This window comes from Filicampus tigris, chromosome 1 (genome assembly GCF_054856515.1).
Source record: "Filicampus tigris isolate MCC_2025a chromosome 1, RoL_Ftig_1.0, whole genome shotgun sequence".
Taxonomy (NCBI): Eukaryota; Metazoa; Chordata; class Actinopteri; order Syngnathiformes; family Syngnathidae; genus Filicampus; species Filicampus tigris.
Window position 1 is genome coordinate 26,674,239 of NC_141217.1, and position 27,779 is coordinate 26,702,017.

At 41.1% G+C, this 27,779-nt stretch overlaps 1 pseudogene; it reads right to left on the minus strand.

Moving 5' to 3' along the window:
• Positions 1 to 47: 47 nt before the first annotated feature.
• Positions 48 to 27,751, minus strand: LOC147153394 (uncharacterized; annotated as a pseudogene).
• Positions 27,752 to 27,779: the final 28 nt, after the last annotated feature.

Sequence of the window (27,779 nt, forward strand, 5' to 3'; positions counted from 1 at the left end):
CCCCTTCCTGCATCCCACGCTATTCTGCCTACCCTTCAGAAAGCTTCTCAGTGAAGAGCCATCTCTCGCTGATAACAGATCTCCATGGAGAGCAGTGTCATTGTCAAGTACTTCTTCTCTGATAACTCGCTGTGAGTTGTTTGATCAAACTACGTGGGGGTAAGGACAAGGGGTGCATATTACACAAGACTTAACTAGAACAATTTCAGGAGGGCATATTTTTCATTACCACTGGTGCAAAAAGGCACTGTAGATTTTTATTAAGATGAGCTGAGCATGCATGTGGGCCACATACAATTACTATAACATATTGAAGTTGTAATTAAACCTTAAACAGATCTGTGGAGAAGTGTACTGTATTCTAACATGTTTTGACAATTCAAATAACCTGCCATACTACCGCATGATAAAACGTTTGCAGCGTTTGCATTCATTTTGTGTCAAATGTATTTGCTTGTATTTGCATGTGCGTGTGTACAATTAGTCCGAAATCATGATTTTATCTGTGGGCTGTGTGCAAACTACTATATTTAGCGTGTTTCTATCACAAACCCTGAGGAGCATCACTGTTGCAGCCAGCCTGCTTGCTGCCTAACTGTCCATTCTGCTGACCACACAAACAACACACATACACACACGCTGCATCCCTTGCTCTTTTTTCTTTTAGTCGTCAGACCTTCGTTTAAGCATGCAAGCATACAAGTCTTTCCCATCATACAAGCCCCATGTGTCAGGGAAATGCACAACTCCACTGACCACCACGACTGCTGTCTCGCTGCAGGCTGCGGCCATCTCGCTTGGCCGCACGCTTGACCAATGCGCTGCCAGCCACATCTATCTCACTGTGCCTCCATATAATTGAGCCTTATAGAAGATGCTATCAAAGTGCAATGCTGTGCAGCTTTCTTCAAAGTACCAGAGTGCAATGGCGCACACTGTCCTTTCCTCTTAATCTTGTAGCATCAAATGTAGTGAAGCATTTCTATATCTGAAAGAACAAGAATAAATCAGTGTGGCCTACGCGAAGTAAAACTCACTTCATACACAATTTCATAATTTGCCTTGGTTTTGAGAGAAACAGAATGGGGTGATTATAATTGAACAGACTTGGTCACCGTGAAATTCATGTATACTGTATTTGCTTAGCACTGCACAAATATTAATGTGTTAGCTGGACAGAGATGGAGAGAGCTGTTTTGTTTTGTCTGTCAATACTGTGTTTATACTGCACGACTAAGGATGGGTACCGAGCTCGCGCTACTAAACTGGCCCTGGGATTTACATTGGATGCCTTTATGAAAGAGTAAACAAACACGCATTGGAAACTAGTTGTTTTTTGTGAACTAATAATTGAGTTTACATCCCAAGTGAGTGACCTGCTGACATTTCCCACATCCACACTGTGTTTTTTTTTGAGAGGTGCATTTTGCCCGATTCCAAACAGTGTTTTAGGTTGGCAAAACCACGTCTGTAATGTTTGTGATGAGCAAATATGCATCTATGTGCACTGATTTTTCCCAGTTTAAGAATTTAATTTTGTTATAGAGATGGTTTTGTGGCGGCACGGTGGTCGACTGGTTAGCACGTCCGCCTCACAGTTCAGAGGTCGTGGGTTCGATCCCGGCTCCGGCCTCCCTGTGTGGAGTTTGCATGTTCTCCCCGTGCCTGCGTGGGTTTTCTCCGGGCACTCCGGTTTCCTCCCACATTCCAAAAAACATGCATGGTAAGTTGATTGGATACTCTAAATTGCCCCTAGGTGTGATTGTGAGTGCGGATGTTTGTCTCTGTGTGCCCTGCGATTGGCTGGCAACCAGTTCAGGGTGTCCCCCGCCTACTGCCCAAAGACAGCTGGGATAGGCTCCAGCACGCCCCGCGACCCTTGTGAGGAGAAGCGGTACAGATAATGGATGGATGGATGGTTTTGTTGACTCGTACAGTCAAGTAGTCCAGAAACATCTACAATTACGTCAACAAATTTTACCAATCTTTTTTTTTTTTTAAATCATAGATGCAAGTAAATCTTTCTAAGATAATTTTTTTGGTGCTGATTCTGATCTCATTTTTCTCTAGCAAATCAGGTTTTCATAATAGTAACAATAATATAAAATAATACAGTAATATATTTTGTAATGTTTATGAATTAAAGGTTAGGTTCAGTGACAACAAGTTTTTTTTTTTTTCTGAAAGGTCATCGCTATAAATTACAATGCACGGTGGAATCCATAAACTTTTATCTGTCAAGGAGAGAGGCGTGTTAAAGCCCCCGGCCTCCTGGTTCATAACTTGTCTTAAAAAAAACCCCACCAGAAAGCCTATGCAGCTTCCCCTGAAGAAGCATGGTCTAACTACTAGTCCAGCAACATCAACAACAGTCCAGGCAACTCAAAAAAGCTTTTTTTTCCACAATAAACCATCTCCTCGATCTTCACGATCAAACTCACACAAATTCCACAGCAGATCAGTGCAACAGTTTCCTCATGTCTTTTAAAGATAAGGTCAACTCCATCCAGTCCCAGCTCTCCAACTCTCCAGCTCCATCTCTGTCATCGGCTGGCATTCAACCTGCTTCCTTCCGTGCCTTTTCCATCATTTCAGAGTGAGGTAGTGGGCCTTATTATAAAGATGAAGCCTTCCACCTGTCCACTGGATCCCTTCACTACAGTGCTCATCAAATCAAACCTGTCTGCCATAAACCATCCTATTACACACATCGTAAACCATTTGCTACAGTCTGACCATGTCCCGCATTCACCCAAAACAGCAGTTATCATACCCTTTCTAAAAAAGAAATCCTACTTTGACCCAGAGCTCCACTCCAACTACTGGCCCATCTACGATCTTCCATTCCTGTCCAAGGTGCTGGAAAAATCTGTAGCAGCTCAATTACAAGACTATCTTCAACTTCACTCACTGTACAAAAAATCAATCCGCTTTCCGCACTGCCCACAGCACTGAGACTCCTTTTGTGAGGGTCATCAACAACCTTATGTCCGCTGACACTGGTTCAGCCTCACTGCTAATCCTCCTTGACCTTACTGCAGCATTTGACACTGTCGACCGCCACATTCTCCCGAACCACCTCCACTCTGACATTGGTCTCTCCCACAATACTCTTGCCCGGTTCACCTCATATCTCACCAACAGAACTGAGTATGTCAGCCTTGGATGTGCCCAGTTCAAAACAGCGCCCATCATCTTTGGAGTCCCTCCAGGTTCTGTCCTATTATTTATCACCTACTTGTTGCCACTTGGTTGCGCCATCAGCAGGCATGGAATCTCCTTTCATTGCTATGCTGATGACACTCAGCTATCTTTAAGGACAGACTCTCACCCCATTCCCTTTATCCCCTTCATCCTGCTCACTCCCGCTCCCTTACCCCCTCTACAACAGCCTCGAGGAAATACAGATGATGAGTCAAAACTTCCTCCAGCTGAACAGCTCTAAAACTGAAGCCATTCTCATCTGCACCCCCCCATTAGGTCCAATCATCCTCCATAACCACAATTTCCTGTTCCAGTCAAGACATCCCCCTCTCAACCCACTGACTTACATGAAGAAAATGGGCTGTCACTTGTATTGCGGTTTTCTACCTTCAGTTCTCAAAGCGCTTCACACTGTATCTCATTGACCTATTGATGCATCAGGAGCAACTGGGGGTTCAGTATCTTGCTCAAGGATAATTTGACATGGTCACAATGGCCGGGGATCGAACCCACAACCTCCGGGTTGGGAGACGACCAATCTACCACTGTTCCATGTCACCCTCAAACTCCCATTCTTCAGAAGCTCCACAGGCTCCCCACATAACCTCGAAAGCCCACTACAAAGTTGCACTCCTCACCCATCTCTGCATATATATATATATATATATATATATATATATATATATATATATATATATATATAGCGGATAAAGTTATATCAGATGTTCTGCCATAGATAGATGCTAATGTTCAGTTTCAGTTTCATTTATACCTTGTGATTCATGCAATACGGTTGCATTCAAGACATGGGCTGGCTTTTATATTCACACATTGATCATGAGACACTTTATCATGCTTTGAAGACATCCAGTTTACATAAACATTGTTACCTTGACTAGTAGTGAAAGTGCAAGGGCCCCTTCTCTTTCAATAGGTTATTAGAAGGACTATGCAAAAACTACAGTATCAATTTACTAAACCATGCAGAGCGGTGTCACGTGTAATCAACAAAAATGTATTACTTTGATGACGATCCCAACAATGGTGCCTAAAGAACAATGTATATTTCAATATGTGTGCAGCTTACAGTATGTGCAAAGACATTTTGAAACCTTCAGTGTGGGAACACATAGATTTGCTCTCAAATTGCTTTGTAAGTGCGTGCTACGTTCCGAGGACAACTCTCAAATAGATTACTATGTTGGGAGATAAAAGCACAGAGTAGAGTGGCTAAAAGTCTGAACTGGAGGAAAGCAGCTCAATAGTTAAAGCCCAACTTTGTCAACCACTATGTCTGGACGATGGTCGCTCATGCTAAATGCTGTACTTTATCAAGTATCAAGGTTAGGGATCTTTTGAGGCCATCCAACTGATTCTGATAAGATGGACAAGCTGGAGCCCTACCATAATGGCAGCAAGTTAAATTTGTAAACACTACTTCTTTGTGAACCAGGAAATATAAACAGTATTGACATTAACTTTGTCCGCTGATTTTTTACCAGTGTATGGTTAAAAATAATTTTAATTTTGATAAAATGTTGAATTTAAAAAAATCGAGGGTTGAATACCACTCTCTGTTCTGTTACAATGTCGGCAATATTGTCATTGTCTACAAACATGTATCTTAACCTTAAATCACGTTCGACTGGTTTCACTGGATCAAAGTCCACAAGCACGTCGAGGATGTCGGTAATGTCCGCCATTACTGGCACACATTACCGACATCCTCCGAGGAGTCATTACACCGTCACAAGTTTATTCCAATGCATTTTATTGGCTAGGAGACTGAGAATTGGATTAAAAAAAGATAATGATGTATACGCTAACCCGGCTTTAAAGGGAGGAACACGCAACAGCGCTCCCGGCTTTAGTGGTAGAAATGCGGATATGTGCTCCTGGCCTTAATGGGTTAATGAATAAAATCCATCCATCCATCCATTATCTGAGCCGCTTTGCCTCATGAGGGTCGCTGGCGTGCTGGGGACTGCCCAAGCTGTCTCCAGGCAGTAGGTGGGGTACACCCTGAACTGGTTGCCAACCATTCGCAGGGCAAACATAGACAAACAACCAATCGCATTCACAATCACACGTATAGGGACAATCTAGCGTGTTACACACTTTAAATAGGTTTGTTGGGGATGAAAGTTAAATGATTTTCGGACATCACAAATGCAACAGTGATTTGTGATTGGATGATCATGAAGGTGGAACTGGAACTTCGGCTTATATATGCCACAGCTTCCGCCTTAAGCCACTGAGGGATCAGTAGTTTTCAGATCACAGCAATGTATAACACACGTTGCTAATGATGGTTACGTAGCTAGTGAAGATTTACACAACATACTGTAGATCACATATGTCAAAGTCAAGGTTAACCTCAGAAACAAAACAACTTGGCATGACACAAATTCGACCACAACACAGATAACCCAATTCGTTACACTATTTCTGTAGTATATTTCTTTTGCATCAATGTTTGCCATCCCATGGCTGTTCTACATGTTGACTGAAGACTTTACGTCACTTTTTCGTGGCTTTCAGAATCAGATTGTGGTGTGGTTATTTGGAGTAAAACACACTTTGTTAGAAATACTTCATGTTAGAAATATCACGTTGTTTTATTATTAGTAAATTGTTGGCATTTGATAAATTCATTGAGTTTCGACGTAGTGCTGAGATGTCCCACACTGTGAGCAGGCATTGACTGCTATTCGAGCGCTAAGATAAGTGACTTTTTTTTTCTCTTTCCTCCTTCGACACAGGTCGTAGTTTGTTCGTGCCAGCAAACTCAGTAGTTGCAGATTGCCCGTGTTTCACCACGTTTGTTGTTGTGTGTAAATGTTAAAAGGTGAGTTTAATAATTTAAATTCGTGTCAGGTAACTACTGTACATAATAGCCTAGATATGTTCTCGTGAGTGATGTCACGTTGATGAACACTAGTTAGTTATTTTGGCTCATATGCTAACTATTCTAGTGATGAAACGTGTGAATGTGTATTGTATGTATTGTTTGGCTGATTAATTTCTTAATACAGTGAATTGTAATGCTTAGGAATATTGTTAACAAATGGATATGCATTGGATGATGTTGCTAGGATATTTTTTGTCTGTGTTGTTGCAGACCACAATAAATAGACATGTCAAGTGTAATACGGGGCTGTGTTCTCTGACAGGAGCACCCACATCCATACATGCCACTCTAAAATAGGGTCAGCTGGAGACATCATACCAATTTGATCCTCTCCGTTTTACTTCACATTATGTACAGTTCATACAAACTTGCAGCCTGAGTCAACCAGAAAATTGTTTCCAGTTTGGCAGGAGAAACGCAAACTGAAATGACGTACGAGCTGCCTCACAAAAGTAGCAGTAATGTACTTTATTTTATTTTTTATTTAGTATCTCCGAAGATAAAAACACAACAGACACTGGGGTGACAAACATAGACGCTAAGAAATATATTACAGATATATAAAGCGTGACATCATCAGCAGTCACGAAGGACCCGATCCATTCTGGACATTTTAAAAAATTTCAATGAGCATTCTATCAGCCCTCGGCTTGTCGCAATTTTTTTTATTTGGCCCTCCGTCCATTTGACTTTGACACGCCTGCCGTAGATCTATCCTCTCGTCCATGCCAAGACCATACATTGAAAATAATACATAAAAGAGGTAATTTTTCAATGAAAATGTTGTACTTAACTCAAAAAATACAAAGGAGCACTCATAACTTGAGGTTCCATTGTATTTCATAAGGTTCCACAGATGCTCCCTAACTCACGTTGTGTCAAAGGGCAAAATAAATATTTTACGCATTCAATTAGATTTTTTTTTTTTTTTTTTTTTTTGCATATTTGTGTCTGACCATTTACATACTGCAGCCAGGCCACCTACCTTGGTTCAAACAACTATATGTACAAGTTAATTATTTATGTGAAGCGTCTGGCAATGCAAACGGTAGTAGTAGAAATAGTGGTAGAAAATCTACCCTTAAATTATTGGATTTTTATTTTTTTTATTTTTTGGTAGAAGCAATGTACTGTGATATTGTGGAAGGCACCGCTCTGGATCGTGTGATAAAGACTGGTCATCCATGCAAAAAACAGCGCTGATGTAAATGGAAACAGTAAATCAATATCCCACAGGGAAAATAGCCATTGGAGACATAAACATAGCTTTCATGGGTCAGAGAGTTTAGCACTATCGGGAGTAGGTGACTGGAGCCTTTTCCAATTCACAAAGAGTGAGAGGCATTGTCCAGCCCTGACTGATCAATCACAAGGCTGACACAGAGGCAGCATTTAAACTGCATGTCTTATGTGAGGCATAGCTTTTAAGTAAGGGGAAAGGAATAGTTGCTGAAAGCACATTGACATCATGCATCACACATGATAATATTTTAATGGTTAACATTTGTACGTGTTCCTGGGATGTACATTGTTGCTTAAAACCACCAAAACGGAAGTATCGTCATAAAATGAGATAACAGAGATAAACAAAACAATTTTACTCATCATTAACTGTATACTAGTTATCCTTATCATCTAAAAATGAATATAGATACATACATATATTTTGAAATAATTTTACTATAGTATTTCATTTTAGTTTTTGTCATTTAATCTTTTGTATTAGTCCAGGTGACTCAGCTGCGGAAGGACAGCGACCAAGCGGCTTCCACTTACTAGCCACCACTGTGTGTAGGATTTCTTTTTACCACAAATTTGCCAGTGAAAAAATACATATGAAATGGATTGTAAACTGTCAATAAAAAGGTAATGACCCTGAGACGAGCGTGCTGACATGATGTACTTTACTGTACTGATACTATACTTTGGTGTACTGAAGGAGCCAGTGTGTTTTTAGTCAAGTCAGGTCAAAACAAGTTGGATTGCAATTCTATAGCAAAGTGAAAAAATATATATACAGTACAGCATATAATCCTCCCCTGCTGGGAGATGCACCCCAAACTAATGACATCTCATTTTTGAGGGATGTTTCATCGCTTGCATAAAAGTCTGAGGTGCTTCAATACCCCTTGTCAACACAACTAGTTTTCTAAAGTCTTTATTCAAACATGAGCAAATGTGATTTAAGAACCATCTGCAACCAGCTAAGCTGAAACATTTGCCTGCAGACTTTCTTTGGGTCAAAAACAACCACGCAATAACAACATAATACCAACATTTTATCTGTGCTTTTTATTATATGTTGTATTCCGTGCTGACTTCGCTCCAGGCTATAGCAGCCTTGTTCCTTTTTGACTGTGATCAATGGACTCGCTTTTGGAAGTGCGCCGTTGCCCACAGCAGCTCTATGCCAGCACCAGTGGGCTGATGACCATTGCCTGGGCGCACATCCAATGTGGCATTCCGGAAACATAAGTGGTCTCCCTTGTCTCTGTGTTGGAACTCAATGTAAGAACACAGCTCAGTTATTTTTCAGACACTCTTAGGGAATGCAAATTGAATTTATTCTGATTTGTATTCAGGGGCGGAGCAGATTGGCAGACTGCCCAGCAAGTGCGACGCATGAAAAAAAGATATACTGTAAAGTTTTTTGTAAATTATAATTAAATTATTTTTTAATTTGTGTTTTGTTGTGTTTTTTATTTTATTGAATGTTAAAAATGGCAAAATTGTAGTTGTCTAAGGAATATCTGAACTTCATATTATATTCATATATCAGTTTGTTATTTTGTTTGAATATACAATGTGTCGGGACAGGAGGATTGTGCTCAGTGAGAGAAATATTCAGGCCCACCCTGATTTCTCCAGGCCCACTTATTAGCCACGTTCTGGCTCCGCCCCTGCTTATATTTATACTGAAGGGCAGAAGCGATTGATTTGATGCCGACAAACACAAAACCTTGTATGCAATCGGAGCTCTTTTAGAATGTCTGTTTTTCTCCTGTGAGCAGTAAAGATGGCGAATGAAAAATATGCATCTTCTTTGTTTATTTGCATCAAACACTCAAGAGACTTCTTAGAAACCCAGCCTTTTTGTTTGATGTCTGTTATTACTGCATAAAATAATAACTATAAAGTTATAAAGAAAATCTCACAGAAACAAAACAAAGATATACAGATGTACTGTATGCTGTACCTGTATGAAGAGCTGGGGATCGTCTAACCATTCCCGTCTGCATATTTAACCGACCCAAATGGCCCCAGTCCATCCCTCGTCTGTGACAGCCAATCGGCGTCGAGAACTTAATGTACACGTCACACGCAGGCGCCGAACAAGCATGTATGTCCACCCTTTTTTCTGTTGATCTCCATGGGGAGGGGTACGTTGTATTGCCACTTTTGACGGGAGGATTTTGATTTGTGCTGTTGGCGTCAGGTTTGTGATTGAGACGATTAAACAAACCAACACAGGAAATCCTGCTGTGCGTCGTCACTACTCTGAAACACAACGCCGCTGGACACAACCGGTTACACTAGGACTACCAGAGCAGTCATTTTGACTGTTTTCAAACTTTGATGTGTTATAACTCTGTGTATGTAGATATAAAATGCTCCTGGCCTCTTTACTTTTCCTAATTCTGTATATATTTCATTACCATGGAGCAATTTTATGGTATTAAACAATATAAAAATAGTTATGAGTCATTACTTCTTTAACTACGGCATGCCAGATGATTCGACATCCCCACTTAATCCTACGCATGTTGCACTGAGACTGTGCCGCCAGGTCTCTATAGCAACCAGAGGCTGCATTGAGAAACACTGCTGGTCACCACTCTCTCTCTCTCGCTCGCTCACTCTCTTTCTCTCTCTCTCTCTCTCTCTCTCTCTCTCTCTCTGTCTCTCTCTCTCTCTCTCTCTCTCTCTCTCTCTCTCTCTCTCTCTCTCTCTCTCTCTATATATATATATATATATATATATATATATATATATATATATATATATATATATATATATATATCCATCCATCCATTATCTATACCGCTTATCCTCACAAGGGTCGCGGGGCGTGCTGGAGCCTATCCCACGGTGATCGGTGAAATAAAAACAAAATGGGGCAAATGGCATTGTATCTGCACAGTTGAGGTGTACAAGGGTGGAAGTGCCAGTATTGTGACAGATCCATAGACAATCTTTCACACTCCATTTAGATCCTTCACTTAACCTAGCATGCATGTTTTTTCAAATGTGGGAGGAAGCTGGAGTAAACTATCTTAAATTTTAGGCCCTTTGTTGTGTAATGTATATATGCTTCCTCTTAGTTGTGTCTTCAGGAGACACAAAGTGAATTTCCATTTTAATTGATGGTACAGTGCTGTATGTCTCTGTGTCTCCTGATATGAGTCCACTGGATGCTCTTTTTAATTGCATTTTAGACATTAAATCCTGGATGACAAAGAACTTTCTCCAATTTAACCTGGACAAAACTGAAGTTTTAGTTATCAGTCCTGAGGCCCAGAGAGAGAGACTTTTTAACCAAATTACAGGGATTATCCTTAAACCCCACACAAGTGAGAAACCTGGGTGTTATTATAGACTCTGAGCTCACTTTTTTACTGCACACTAAAAAATTTAACAAAAACAGGTTTTATCACCTGGAGAATATATTCTCTCTTTCTCTCTCGGGCCAACACAGAGTAACAAATATGGGACCCGAACCGGTGGTGAACTCAGACAACCACCAGCCTCCTTCTCTTCAGTGGACCTGGAATACGCATCCAACCCTCCGAGCTGCCGACAGCTCAGACTCTTAGGCTGCATTCAAGAGCCCAACAGACAAAAGGCACATACTTGAACATAGAACCACAGATAACAAGGAGTTGTTATCTGCCCAGAGAATCTCAACAATGTAAGAATCAGCATGAAGTAGTCAGACCCCCTGCGTCTTTATTCAATTGTGGGAGGCGGAGTTGGACTGGGGGTGGGGGATTTAATTTTTAACAATGTGAAGCACTTTGAGTTGCATGGTAATGTATAAAAAGCACTGGACAAATAAAGTTTGATTGATTGATCGATGATCCGAGAACCGAGAAAAAGACAATGGAAACTCCACACATTACAGCTAACAGTCTTTAATTACTCTATAACCATTCCCTAACACTCCATGAATTGAAGAACCACTTAAATAAACATTTTCTAATCAAGTCAAAACATTTTAATACGTCATTGTCATTTAGCTACACAAAGCATTTGGACACAGCAGCTTAAAGGTGAAGTCAATCCCAAAATGTTCTTTATAATAATATTTTTTACATGGCCCCACTAGTCTTAAGATGGCATGCTTATTAATATTGTGTTTGTGGAAGATGAATTATGCAGCAAAATTCACCCGTTATTATGCACCTCAGGAGGCAGCAAATTTGCCACTTGCATGACGACTGAAAATGAAATCACAGTTGCTCAGGGCTCATGTAGTGACCAATCACGGCTCAGCTTGCAAACGTTGCATGATCAAATTCAGATAACAGGTGATCCGTGATTGGTCGTTACTTGAGCCCTGTGCAACAGTGAAGTAATTTTCAGTTTACAGTAAGTGGAAAAATGGCTCCTTCCTGAGATGGATAAAAATAGGTGGATTATAATCAGAATGCCATTTTTAGACTAGTTGGGGGTTGATTTCCCCTTTGAAAGAGTGACCTTGGGTGTTCATAGATCACTTCGCCATCCATTTACAGCACATATTAACACCTACGGTAAGTTAATAATTATCGGGCAGCTCCATCAAAGCGATGTGACACTGTGCACGCGCCTCCATCTGCCTGTGGATCTCGTTGCTCCGCACAAAGACAAGGACATAGATTGCATCACAGATTCGGTAACAGCTGCCCTCTTGGATTAGCAAACAAAGTGGGAGGAAAAAATAGATGCACAGGCTGTTATCCAACTTTTTTTTCCCATTTAATATAATGGATGCCTGCTTTTTAGTTGCTTTGAATTTGACTCAGCAACTTTGAGGCTTTTAAGTCTACAATGCCATCAATCCTTGACCTTTAAAGAAACCGGTCCATAACCACTAATTTACAGACAGATGTGGCGACACAGGACATTGTTAGATTATAAATCGTACATACACTGAAATATTGATAGTTCTTATAGTTTATGTTTACCAGAGCTGGGCACTTGACCCTTTTTTGCCGGTCCGGCCGCGACCCTCCACCCTTGACCTGGGTACCCTTCCGGCCTCGACCCCCCACCCTTATTCATAAAAATGATCATCCCCCGCCCGTTCCGCCCCCCAAAAAAACAACAACAAAAAACGTGCATGACGCCGCGGGAGATATGCTAACGGAAGAGGTTTATTTAAAGACCATTAGCTGGCCAATTTACGATTCAAACCTGCTGTGGACACGCTTTCGCTTTCAACATGCTTCAAACGCGCCACTAGTACTTACCCTGCTGCGTGTGCTTATTTCCATTGCGAGCCCTGGTGTTAGTTTTGTCATATTGTATAGTTATCTGGGTTCAACAGACGACAAGACTGCAAGCATTCAAAAAGTTCCTTATTTAATTTCCACACTTCCCCTCCTTCACACTTCCCGGCCTTCAAAATAAAAGCATACCAACAAACCACTAGACAGCAGGTTTGCTACGGCGTATTTCCGGAAGTAGGGGAGATGCCAGAAGAAGTGCATGAACTCCACCTTGATGTGCCAGCGTCATCCTTGAGTGCTGAGCGCAGCTTGACTATACCCATGGAGACAAGTTGTTTTGAAACAGTTACGTTCCAAGTCGTGAGGCGTCGCTTCAAAAAGACAGCGACAACAATGGATATCGTGCTTGCTACGACCGTAAAGGGACCGACGATGCATTTAATTTTATTGCGGACACGACCTGGAAGGTGGCGGCTAAGGGGGAACGTGGGTGAGTAGCTACACACACATACGTGACATAACACCCACGCCACTGCCAAACTAGTTTGCTTTGCAGCAGCAACGAGCTGCGTGGTGCGTCCTCTCCTCTGTGGGAAACTGTATGTCATTGCAACATGTGACATAATGGACCGATAAGCACAGCAATAATTCCTCATGTGTGCGTGGCATGTGTTGCAGACCTGTCCCCAACAGCACAATGCGTAGGTCATATGAATCAATGCGGTGCGATGCGGGAGTAGAAAGAAGCCTAAAAAGAAGCCTTTTACCGAGTAGGCTGAGATTAAATTTGGCCACCTTGCGACCACGTCAAACGCATGAGGGCCGATTAGTGGGCCGGACTAAAATCCACTTCCGGCCATGCTTAGTCCAGCCCTTTTTTAAAATTTGTCAGCGGCCACCCCCCGCCCCAAAAATGGGCATCCGGGTGGGCCGAAGGGTTCGACCGGTCCGGCCCTGGGACGGACTGTCTAGCTCTGATGCTTACTCATACTCAGAGCTGGGCAGTCCGTCCCTAATCGTCCCTCATGCGTGTGACGTGCTCGCGAGGCAGCCAAAAATCATCTCAGCCTACTCGGTGAAAGGCTTCTTTTTAGGCTTCTTTCTACTCCCGCGTCTGGTCGAGCGACAACTGCTGTTATAGGGATTGTGGTATTGACCCCCCCCCCCCCCCCCCCTTGTAATGGTATGCCCCAGTTGCAGGTGGGAGGCGCGGCTTACGTGATGTGACGATAAGGAAATACAAACACGCTTGAGCGCACGTTGCTGACATATGCACCACGGAGCTCGTTGCTGCTGCTGCAAACTAAACATTACTAAACAAGCTACTCACCCACGTTCCCCGTTAGCCGCCACCTTCAAGATCGTTTTCGCAACAACATTCAATGCATCGTCTAGTCATCTCGGTCACTTTACGGTTGTAGCAGGCACGATATCCATTGTTGTCGCTGTCTTTTTGAAGCGACGCCCACCGACTTGTTTCAAAACAATTTGTGTCCACAAGTATATTCAGACGCTAGCACATCAAGGTGGAGTTCATGCACTTTTTCTGGCGTTCCCTACTTCTGGAAATACGCCATAGCAAACCTGCATTGCATAGTGGTTTGCTGGTACGCTCTGTTCGACCCAAATAACTATACAATACAACAAATCCGACCCCCGGGCTCGCAATGCAAGTAAGCACGCAGTTGGGTAAGTACTACTGGCACTCTACAGCGAGTTTGAATAGTAAATTAGCCAGCTAATGATCTTTAAAAAGCCTCTGTCGTTGGCGTCCCTCCCGCAGCTATGTCAATCACGGACGCTTTTTTTTTGGGGGGGGGGGGGGGGGGGGGGCTCGGAGGGCGGAATGGGGCGGTTGCTGACAATGTTTCTGAATATGGCCGCAGGGTGGCGGCCGGAAGGGTACCCAGGTCAAGGGTAGAGGGTTGCGGCCGGACCGGCAAAAAAGGGTCAAGTGCCCAGCTCTGCTTATACTATTTCGGATTCTGGAATTAATGCACACAAAAAAGATACAAACAAGACAGGATTGCATACACTTGGTTGGAATATAATCACATTTATATATTAAATTAAAAAAAAATAATAAAATGGGAAATGAATAGCTGTATACAAAAATGGCAAAGCTGTTGTTTAAATTCCATGCAATTTAAATCAATTAAAAAAATAGTTATTTGATTTGAAAGAATATTGTGAGGGTTTTTCAAGGGTTAGAAAATAGGCAGGTGTTTGAAAGTATTATGTATGTCACCATCCTGTGTATCTGTCTGCAGTGTTTTTTTTTTTGCTTTCTCAGTGTTCTGGGTGTCTACAGCTACACGTGTGTCATTGTCTGTTAGTACTTTTTACTTTCTGGTACTTTTTACTTTCTGGTGATTTTTGTTCATCCATCCATCCATCCATTATCTGTACCGCTTATCCTCACAAGGGTCGCGGGGCATGCTGGAGCCTATCCCAGCTGTCTTTGGGCAGTAGGCGGGGAACACCCTGAATTGGTTGCCAGCCAATTGCAGGTCATTTTTGTTCAATAAAGTTTAATTACACTTATTTCGATGTTCTGCTTTGGGGTTAGTTTCTACAAAAAACACGTCTCTTTAGCTTTTTTATTCCTTTTTTTTTTTCTTTTTAAAGTGTTTGAGAGAGGAGTCTTGTGTTTTTGTGCTTCTCAGGTCGGGACAAGGGAGTGGCGCTTTTCCATCGTACCGTACTTTACTGTATTTGGATATCGTGTGTATCAGAAAGTGTAATATCTTCCATACACTTGATTTGTATTGCTTTTCAAATGCTTCTCTCCAAATCTAAAGTCAGTTACTAAACCAGTTAAAGCTCATCTATTTTTTTTGTACAATATTAATTTCATCAAATCTATTCAGCCTTTGCATAATTCATTGAGCCCCTCTGACAAAATTCTCCTCCAGTCGGGCAACGAGCTGAGAGCAAATACCCTTGGAAACCCAGATAAGCCTTAGCTTATAGCTTATACCTGATGGCCAGCTGTGCTCAGGTAAAGCATCATTCCAGTTTGGGAAATGGGGTCAGAGGTGAAAGTGTTGCTTTTCATGCAACATAGATGAAGCAGGTGACTCTCAGGAGAGAGGCAAACTATTAACCTATATCCACTAAACATTGCATGAATAGCATCAATATATTATTTTTCATTTAATCTCTGGGGTTGTGTGAAATTATATTGGGTGATTTGCCCCACCAGAGGGCAGATTTTTATTTGATGGACTGACTAGCACACTGCCAGAGATGTCATTGAAGATAACCATTATGATTGCTGTAGTAAGCATAGTTGAAAACCTGCCTGAAATTAAAGTAGGAAATCAGAGTCTATTATTGCTATGACAGCTCATGGAATCTTCTGGAATAAACCTTGAATGTTTTTATGCTATTATCAATTAGATATACAGTATACGTTCTTTATATTGGCCAGCTTCTCTTTCAGAACCACTCCTTATAATTATACAGCTTTTATACGCATCAGTAAGCTCTCTAATGAGTGCTTGTGTTGGCTGTAAAGTGTCATCAGTCTGGGATGTTCAACACATTTGACAGTGTAGATACTGTATGTGGTGACACATCCACTCAATGTCAGTCTGTCTCATGTTGTTCACTTGTTTATATTTAATTAGTATTACATATGACCACAGATAATGGACCTCCTTGACACCATACATGGCATCATTGGGCCGCATTCACTAATAAATGCCTAGAAATGTTCTTACTCTGTGAGCAAGTTCATTGTATATGCAAAATCACCATTGGATTCATGAATCGTGTGCACCGGTCAATTTCCTTCTCACCACTGTGCATATTTTAGTGAATATGAATTCATTCTAATCGACAGGCTTGTGTTCCTGATAAGGAGGCTGAATAAACCAAAACCCGATCTCCCTATAAAAGGATATCTGTTTGTATCAAAATAAGATCTCTGAGGAGGTTTGGAGAATGGGCCCAAAACTTCCATATCTTTCTTAATCTTTATCGTATTTTCAAGAGGTTGGGGTCATTGGAAATATTACTACGCACACAAAGTGACAATATACAGTAATGTAATTCCAAAGATACATTACATTCGGGACTGTACAACCCACCTAGGAAAAACAAATTAAGAACCAAGAATGACCAAACTTTGCATACTTTTTAAAATTTCCATTCCCAAAACTAACACCAACATCATCTACAATCTGCTCATTAGTCTGCAGTTAAACAGGAGTGATCACACCTTGACCTGTTGCCCCAAGTGGATTGACATGAATCATGGCTCCAACATGAGAGATGTCAATTTAAACAAAGGAGAGTATTATCAAACTTCTTAAAGAAGGTAAATTAACACGCAATGTTGCATAATGTTAATGTTGGTTGTTCATACTGTTGGACCAAGGAAAACATGAGCGCATCAAGACAGAAAACAAAGTAATATGTCATGAAAACAGAAAATGTACAGCAAAACAAATGAGGAACAAATGGAAGGAAACAAACCAGGCCTACTCAAATACAGCAGGCAATGTTATGGTAGTCTACTGCTGACGACAATTTGGCTCAACACGGCGCTGCCGGTACATTGATGAAATGTTCTATTTCATTCTTATGCCATAATTACAAAATTAATCAGAGTATAGTGTTTTTATTAGTGCTGGCACATACAATGTATTCTTGCAAAAACATTCTTTGGATTAAATTCCCCGTTAATGTCTAAATTTAAAGAAACATGATATATCTGATGCTGAGGGACAAGGATTAACAAATTCTGTTGCGCATGAATTATTCTGCCTCTTGCCTACCTTGTATTGGAATTGAGGCATAATTACATTTCTCCATCTACTAACACTTTTTGTTAAGAAATATTGTACTTAAAGGGAAGGTGGGGCCGGGATGGCCACGTTTTCACTAACAAGTTCATTTGATATATTTTTGATCAGGAAAATGGAAAATGTTGTCATTTTCTATTTTATCAATAAATTTGGGAGAAATTTGTAAATAAGTGACTCTATGAATAATGCCCCTTGTTAATGAGCAGAATGGCCGCACCCCCTACCGTTCTATCCTTGTTCGGCCGGAGTCACGCGAGGGACCGATTCCAAACTCTCCATTGGAAATCATTGTACTTTCATTGCTAATAACGTCCAAAAACGGCGATCAATTGGCACCAAAATGTATGTGGACATTTCTACTAATGCCCACTTCAACATATCAAAAGTATTAACCTCTCCGTGGCTGATTTATATGAGAATGAGGAAATGTGGAAGGCAGCAGAGCTACATAGGCTGGAACCAGCGCACACTGCTTCTTTGCTTAAAAAAACAAAAAACAAACACTGCTTCTTTGCTGATCACGGTTAGGACAGGCGAGGCATTAAACACCAGTCAGGATATTTACAGAGACTGAAGTGGAAATGAGACGTGCACATTTATTTGGATGATGACTGCCCCAGATTTTCGGCTTACAACGCGCCGTCCAATTTGGAAGGAAACAGCCGAAATGGCACGTTCCAATGCGGCCACACTCTTGGCTGTGCAGTCAGCCTCGATGGAACTTGATGAGGGCTTTTGTCACTCTCAAGCCGCTTCACTCGGGCAGAAGGGGGCTGCAAGCAAAAAGCTGAGACACCGTGCGGGACTGCTTGCGAGGCGACATGAAGACACAGGCTCAACTTCACCTCCACACGCTGGACGGACAGTAAGGAGCTAAGGTTTTTGTGCTAACGCCTTTTGTTTTAACGGCCTGAAGTTATTTGTTGCTAAACTTCCGCTGTCCCAATCCTACCTTTAACCGGGGAGGGAAGCGGGGGACTCCAATCTGGCTTCTGCTGCTACAAGTCGCGTCTCTCTCCCTCCTGATACACGAGTTTAGCATCGCTAAATGTCCGAAATATAACCATTCGGGGTTCGTGTGCGCATTCATGCTCTTGTCCGCTTCAGCTTGGGAAAGTGGAGGAGCAATCGCCACAGTATTTTTGATTTTGTGGAGGTGATCATGATGAGATCACGTTTTATGTCAATAAATCCAAACTATTGTGCGGAACACTTTTATACTTACACATTTTGAAGTGGACAAGAGTAGTAATGTGTATTTGCATTTTGGTGGCGATCGGTCACCGTTTTAGACAACAGAACTGACAAAGCGAGCAATATTACCAAGCATGTCTTCGTCGCGTGACGTAGACCACTGAGACCGAAAAGATAACATAAGCCACGCCCCATCTGGGGCGTGGAAATTTGTCGTAAACCTAATTACAAAAGAAGACCTTAAATCACTACAGAGTCTTTTGAGGTGGGCATTTTAGTACTAATGTCATTTTTACATGCAAACCTATTATATAAGTGCCGATGTTAAGCTCACCCAAGTGTCACTTTAAAGGCTCAAAGCACTTAATGTAATTAATCACTATTATGGGTACAGTTCTACTTTTTCCCTGATATTTCAGCTAGGCAACTTCATGTCTATGATTCTGAGCAGAAATCATAAGAGAGTAATACAAATATCCCATCATGAGCCAAAAAAAAAAACAACCAAAAAAAAAACTTAATTTACAGTCTTTGAATAGTGCTTAGCTCAGCCCAACAGTCGAGAAGTTCCGGGTTCCAACCTGGGCTCCTCCCACGTTTCAAAAATGTGGATGCAGTCCGAGACTGCTTCCAAATGTCTGCTATTTTTTGCAGGGTATAAATTTGTGAAAAATTTTCAGTAATAACGTGTGTGTGTGCTTTCTTTTATCATGGCTGTACTTATTTTACCCAACTTATATCTCTCTCTCCCGCTCTGTCTGTCTCTCTCTCTCTCTCTCTCTCTCTCTCTCTCTCTCTCTCTCTCTCTATATATATATATATATATATATATATATACATATATAAGAATAAGTACAGCCATGATAAAAGAAAGCACACACACACGTTATTACTGAAAATGTGTGTATATTATATATTATATTATATTATATCATATATATATATATATATATATATATATATATATATATATATATATATATAGAGAGAGAGAGAGAGAGAGAGAGAGAGAGAGAGAGAGAGAGAGAGAGAGAGAGAGAGAGAGAGAGAGAGAGAGAGAGAGAGTGTCGACTGGTTAGCTTGGTCCGTCTCACAGTTCAGAGGTCGTGGGTTCGATCCCGGCCCCGGCCTCCCGGTGTGGAGTCTGCATGTTCTCCTGCACGGGGTGTGTTTTCTCCGTGTACTCCGGTTTCCTCCCACATTCCAAAAACATGCTTGGTAGGTTGATTGGACACTCTAAATAAACACATTTGCAAGAAAACAATTTAAAGACATTTAAAAGCAAAATAAAGAAATAAAGGAACCTTTCTAAAATTACAGACAGTGAAATAAATGTTAATACTTAAAATACCTTAATCAAAGGTATGGTTAAAAATGCATAGGTTTTAACCTGGATTTAAAAGCATTTCAATTTGGAGCTGACTTCACTTCTGTTGGCAGTTTATTCCACTTTCGTGCAGCGTAACAGCTAAATGCCGCTTCACCATGTTTGCTTGCCTTGGCTCCACTAGTTGACCTGAGTCCGCAGACCTGAGAGAACCTACTGGTTTAATATTCAAAAAGATGTTTTTCCATGTATTCAGGACCCATACCATTCAGTGATATATAGACCAGTAGCAAAATGTTAAAATCTATCATTTATAATAAAGGTCAAGACTCCTTACCCTTTGCTCTGGCTTATATACTTGTCCCTTCAGAATCACATCATTTTAGAAAAGGTGATTATATTTAAATGTTAATGAAAAATACAGTGTTGTGAACTGAGATGGCCAGTTGATATAATTTATTTGTCTGACATATGGGCCACTCATGTTGAATTTGTTTTCCATGTGGCAATGCTTTAATTCTGCACATGGTGTTTATTTTGCTTCAAAGTCTCACATGCCATGCCACGCTTTTGGGCTGTTTACAAACTGCAACTCCAATCCAAATTACATAAACATTCTGCAGGGTATAAAAAAAGGACGATAAACACGACAATATGACAAGGTTTGGAATATGAGCAAACAAAGCTCTTTGTGCTTGAAACAGTATTTTAAATAAGGCCCCAAATGCTACCATTTTTTTAAACAAGTGCACCCCATATGTCATGTGTCGGGCTGGGCCAGAACACTAAAAAGCTCTCCCCTCGTCATGAATTAAGGATGCAAATGCAAACATGGCCAGCTGGCCCAAAGTGATCATAGCACGCTGGTTGGCAAAACCTTGAGCAGCTGCCCTCTCCTCCCATAACTAAAAGTGGCAGGAAGCAGTGCAAGCACAGGAGAGGGGGCTGGTCACATGGTGATACATATCTATCATGCCACCACTGCCATGCATGTTTGTTTGAAATGCATTATGGCCTTTTGTCAACATGCTAACTGTATTTAGCTAATTAAAAAAATGGAATTGGAATTGACATATTTCTGGCTTGTCTCCTTTGAATGATGTTTCATCAGACCACCAATGATGTCATTTTTCCCTTTGAAGGAAATTTCAGGTAGTTGTGAATGTTAAATGTTCATTCTACCTACAGTACATATATTAGACCCTCTCTTTCTAGGAACAGTTTATAGGGAAGGATGAAAATGTAGGCCAAGCCTTTTGTCTAGCAACCCGGACAAAAACTTCAACAGTCTCCATCCAGAACCTTGTAGAAAGTCTTCCCAGAAGACGAGAAGCATGGAAGCTATCAGAGCTACAATGGGGGTCCTTCTGTATAAGGTGCCCTTGAGCAACGAACACCCCCCACCTTAAGAGGTGCAGCATCGTTATTATGCATCTCTTTCACTCTGACATCTCTCCTAGCATGCCTGCACGTGTGTGATCTGGTTCTCGGTGAGGTGTGCAACACAGCATAAAATGGGTAAAATTTCCCATTGCTTGATTATAACATGTATAATCAATAAATAAATAACAATATTTGGAATTCCCATGGTTGTATAGATATCTGACGGTATAATAATTATTGACAGGCGCATTCCAGCCAGGTGAGTCATATAAAGGTCAGTAGGTTAATACCAAACGCAATGCTAACCTCTCAGTGAGAGTTGAGTCGCAAGGTTTATATTGCGTCTGTTAATGCTCCCTTGAAGGGAAACATTTAACCTGCAGGTGCTCGGATGAAGTTCATTCTGCCCTCAATCATCCCACTGGATGGAAATACTTTGCATGTCTGTATGCATGAGCGGGCAATCAATTCATTTCAGATGAAAAGAAACTCTCAGGACAGAATTTTTATTACCACCCCTTTCCCACTCCCCAGCACGCCTGGTAAGCCAACAAACACCCAGCCAATACAAATACTGTATATATATATATATATATATATATATATATATATATATATACAAATACTGTATATATATATATATATATATATATATATATATATATATATATATATATATATATATATGCATCATAATCGGGGATGATTTGGCTATCTGGGTCATTACCATATAATCCTTATTAAATGAATGTAATCTTTATTTAACCAGGACACATGGCCTGAAAAATGTAATGATTTGCTATGACAGCTTTGGCGTGCAGCTCGGGAGAGAATGGAAGGACAAGCACTGACTCTGAGTACTCTCTGAGAGCAGCTGCACTGGAGACAAGATCTTGCACCAAGCGTTACCGATGGGGTAGCTACGAGGCGGTGCATCATGCTCAAGCGGCACTTGTTTACCCTTGTGCCCCGCCTCTAATTCAGATTGTCCCTGTCAGGCTGAGGGCTAATAAATACAGGTCAGAACCCGATCCCCGGTGATCTGCTGTACCTGGGAGCGACTCGCATTGTGATGTCTGTACCCCCACTCAGCAAGAAGTGCACGAATAATGGGAGCAGCTACAAATAAACCCTGAAATGTAATTTGCACGAACAACACAATTATGCATGCACACACAGACATGTGTGCATCCACAAGTCTGCAGTGGTGCTAAATGGAGTAAAACCTGCAGGGAGACTCTACTGAAGCATATCACAGTGTATCTTGGACAGAAGACGAGCAGGAATCAATGCTAATATGTAACGGTTGAGCTCAGCTGTGTTTGGCCATCACAGCTATCACATGACTCCAGTGTGGCACACCACTATTCAGGTGTTTAAAAGATGTTGAGTGCACTCACCATTGTCTCTGTGCAGGTCAAAGGCATTTGGACATGCCTTCCACTTTAAATCTTTTTTGCTTTAATTTACAGACTAGTGGTTATAGAAAGTGTACATACCTCTGTTCGAATGCCAAACGAAGGTAAATCATTTCAAAAGTCATATTCTGCATTATTGTAGGTATGTAACAATGGGAAGGAAAAGTAAACAACTGAGATAATGTGGTTGCAAAAGTTGCACAACTCTTATAACTGGGGATGTTAGAATTAACCAATCACATTGAAAAGTGTTTCAAAGAAGAAGTCAACCCAAACTTTTTTTTTTCAAGAATATGTTCTATGCAGGCTCACTAGTTGAAACAAAGCATTCTGATAAATATTGTGTTTGTGGAATAAGAGTTAATCTACCCGTTTTTAGCCAACTCAGGGGACGGCCGTTTTGTCAATTCTGTTGACTGAAAATGAGATCACAACTGCTCAGGGCTCAGGTAACGACCAAGCACAGCTCAGCTTCAGAAAACAGATCAGCACGCACTGCAAAAACTGAAATCTTAAGTGAGACAAAATTCCTTAAATTTAACCTAAATTTGCTTATTTTGATTTCATAAGTTATTTTTCCGGCAGCACGGTGGGCGACTGATTAGCACGTCCGCCTCACAGTTCAGAGGTCGTGGGTTTGATTCCGGCTCCGGCCTCCCTGTGTGGAGTTTGCATGTTCTCCCTGTGCCTGTGTGGGTTTTCTCCGGGTACTCCGGTTTCCTCCCACATTCCAAAAACATGCATGGTAAGTTGATTGGACACTAAATTGCCCTTAGGTATGAGTGTGGATGTTTGTTTGTCTCTGTGTGCCCTGGGATTGGCTGGCAACCAATTCAGGGTGTCCCCCGCCTACTGCCCGAAGACTGCTGGGATAGTCTCCAGCACACCCCACGACCCTTGTGAGGATAAGCGGTATGGATCATGGATGGATGGAAGTTATTTTTCCTTAAAATAAAACTGTCAGACAAGGTCAGTCTGCTTGTTTTAAGATACTTGTTACTTAATTATTTTATTTGAATTTACAGTCTTGACATTAACACATTAAGAACGGGAGCGCATAACCGTGTTTCTACCACTAGAGCCGGGAGCGCTGTTGCGTCATTCTACCTTTAAAGCCGGGAGAGCGGATACATCGGTGTCTTTTTAAATCCAATTCCCCGTCTCTTAGCCAATTTAATGCATCAGAATATACACGTGACGGTGTCGCGAGAGCGGGGAGGATGTCGTGGAGTTTTTCAAGCCGTAGGTAGGCTAATGGCGGACGCCGGCGATTGCCGGGAGCTCTAAGTAACGGCAGTGCTATATAGACGATGCGCACGACCAGTGGAACCAGTCGAATGTGATATGATATGGTTTGTAGACAATGACGATATTGACGTCTTTGTAACAGAATAGAGGATGGTAATTACCAATCGATTTTTTAAAATTAAATTAGTGCTTCTCTTGCACTGACACGTTATGTTTACATCTTCGATTGAAACATTAAATAACAATAAATTCTGCCTGTGTGAAAGTCACATGTCTAAGCTCTTTAATTCTTTTGGAATTATGTTTCTGTCTGCTACAGGGGCTGATATATTAATAATTTTGTAAGTGTTGAAGGTTTTCAAGGGTAATTCCAAAGGCGGCCTTAGGTTTTGAGGAGCTGTTGAGCTTTAGTCCTTAATGGGTCGAGTATTAACAGCTAGTTTGAAGTACTGTGAGGCTTAAGACAAACACTCTCAACATTTTAAGATGACCGACCAGCATTCAAAGGACCTGAAGTGGGGTTTCATAAGTCATATTTCCTTATTTTAAGATTTTGCATGATCTAGTACCATGATCAATGAAAAATACGGGCTATATATTTGTTACCATTTATAACGACCAATTTTACTGATACAGCATGCTTTACTTCACTGAGGCCCAAGAATAGTCTTAATTTTTCAGTGAGAATTTGGATACTCATGCCAACCTCTGTCACTGGTCCCAATTCACGATCATTTGAGAAAACAGGATGCACAGAAGGATCAACATTTTGTCTGCTTTCATATATTTGGTTTTGATTAATCAAAGACTTGCAGATATTTTTGTTTAACAGCCTTTTGCTTGAAGAAGACATGTTTTGATTCAAAACGCATGCACGTGTCTAACGGCTGGACCCAGAGACTGTATCTGTGATGGTAAATGAATCATGTAATGTTGTTTATTTGTAACATTGTGGTCAGGAAAGAGCTCTTTCCAATGTTTCAAGTGATTTTCAATTAGGACTTTTAACGTTGAGATGGTTGCAACATGAAGAACTGGGCAAATGTGATCTGTACAATGTCTATTAGCTCCAATATCAGTTTTCCAAATTCATTTACAACCAAGATTGACAAAATGAAGGGCAGAATTCTTAACAGCACACGCATTTGACCTGATGACTGTTTTAACTTGTTGTCATTGGATGTTAATGTGCTGACAGTTATTGGCGTGGGTTGATCTCTAACATCTAGTGGCGAGTAGGGAAAACCAAGTACACCAGAATTAACAGACTCCAGGTCCACCTCTCCTGATTGAATGAGATGACTCAAAACACATTTTATCTCAAGTGGAGCAATGCCCTCAAGGATCACGTGCATAATGTCATGTGGTGTTTGTTGGATGATATCAAAGAGTGGAAAGTTCACTACCTTACTTCGTCTGTTAATTCGATAAGTCGTTTTAAGGCTGTTGCAAAGCAATTCTATTTGTGCCTTTTCAATGTCATCACATTGTCTCACATGCCTCTGCAATGTCCTTTTAGTAAATGCATCCTCATTGAAAAGGGACTGCGTGTCTTCCAAAGAACACTCACAGTATCCGCATTTACTGAAGGTAAAGCCAACCCCCTCTTTAAAACCTGCCATTTCGTACTGTGCAATGGTGTCTCCACAGAGTGAGACTGCTGCACCTTATATACTGTTTTCTTTCCATCAGCTGTGTGGATTTCAACAGCACTGTGGAACTTGTCCAAATCCTCTTTAGTTCTGTTCAATATGGGGCCACTCCAGACTGTCGAAGATCTGCAGATTTTGCCATTGCAAGGAGCCTGATGGCAGACAGTTTTGACCTGTACTTTGGGTTTATATTCCCTAATGTGTAGTATGTCATCAGCAGCTTGTTTCTTGAAGCACAGGACCCAAGGGGGTTGCAAATCTCTATTTCATCACAGTACAAAATTATCTGTAGTGCATTTGGTTTGATAGAATATAGAGAATGTGACTTCAAAAGATCACCATCAATAATCTCATAAAACAATCCTTCAGTGCACTTTTTAGGGCCCACTTCAATCATTGACCAAATCTTGGTATGCGACAGAAAATGTTCTAGGCTTTCAACTAGGGGCACATAATAAAAGTGTTTGCTCTTGATACAGTAGTCTGCACTTTTTTTCCTGCATAAGAATTGAGCAACAGGAATTTCCTCTGCTTCCAAAGAATCAAACTGTATCTTAATTATACTGTCCTGTCGAAAAGTTGTTGCCACCTCAGCAAATGGGTCAGTAAACTGGTCAAACACATCTAGGGCCCTTTCGAGTTGACTTGAGGTGGCATTTCCGGAATGCCTCTTTAGCACATCCTCCATCTGCTTCCTGAGGTGGTCAATCAGAGAAGACTGGTACTGTTGTACTCCAGCAATAATGGTGTTCACAGATTTCTGAAAACATGCATAATGATAGAAATGAATGCTTGTTACTGGGTCATGTCAGAGTAAAAATGTAAGCAAGTGAATACAATTGACTGCAGTTACCTGTGATATGTTAGACTTTGCTCTTTATGACGAACAATGTGGCATGTATTCTGAGATTCTGGAGGTAGAAAAATAGATATAAACGCCTTGTTCCTCATCCTACAGCGAGACGTACCGGGATCCACCCGGCCAGTTAGTTGGCCGTGAACATGGCATCCAGACTCTGAGGTTTATTTATTGATTTATTGAAACAGAAAGGATGTTACTTGACCGCATCACAGACAGGCTTCTGCAGTTATCTGCGGCGGCTGATTATTTATCATGTGCTGCAGCATACGGGCATAGTCAGTGACAGATTGACGGACCTTCCATCGATATTAACTCGATATTAAATTGTGAGAATGACTCAGATTCGTCCGAATCTGACCAACAAAATGCCATGTTGAACTGGGGAGATGGCCGGACGAAGATGACTTTCAATGCCGTTATGTCATGCCTTCGCATTTTGCAGGAAAAATATGGCTGCACACATTAGCTGTCATGGTGTCTCGACAAGGGTCCGCGAGCTAAAATTATCTTGATTTAATACAACCAGTGGAAACAAAAACGCGTTTGGATACAGTTTTTATTGATCAACTACAGTGTATATTTTTTTCCTTCTGACCACCATATATATATATATATATATATATATATATATATATATATATATATATATATGTGCGTAATTTAAGTATACCCTCATTTATTGCAGTTAATGGGAACCAGAACCCGGCGTGATAGATGAAAAACCGTGAAGTAGTGTCGGACTTTTATTATTAATATGATTATTATTATTATTTTATATGATATTTATTGTAGTTTTATTTTGGGGAATTTGCGCCTCTGTTACGCTGTTGCGAACCCCCAACATGGTTCCCACACGTCTAAATACTTGTTAAACAATCAATTTAACCTTAAAAATGCAAAATGAAAATTAAATACCAAGCTGCAGGCTGTGATAAGAATTGAGCTTCAACCGCGGCAGCTGACGATCACGACGGAACGTTTACTAAAAACTATGTTAAAGTTTTAATTTTTATCGTAAAATTGACTGACCTTTTACTAGAATGAGATCTAGTATCTATACTCCTGCTGTAAGCCAGTAAGCAACAGACATGTACATTACGGAGCTGAAAGATATCGCAAAGCAGAGTGGCAAAGATTTTGCAGATGTGCTTAGAGTATAGCTCTCCTGCATTAGTGAGACAGTTAGCCAAGATGATCCAGACGAGCAAGAGGAAAGCACAAACACAGACCTTCACGAAGATGTTCAGGAACATGCTTCTGAGATTGCGGCACAGGTGAGCCCTCAGCCCAGCGCTCTCTCCCCACATGGTCACATTCCAGATGTTGACCCAGCAT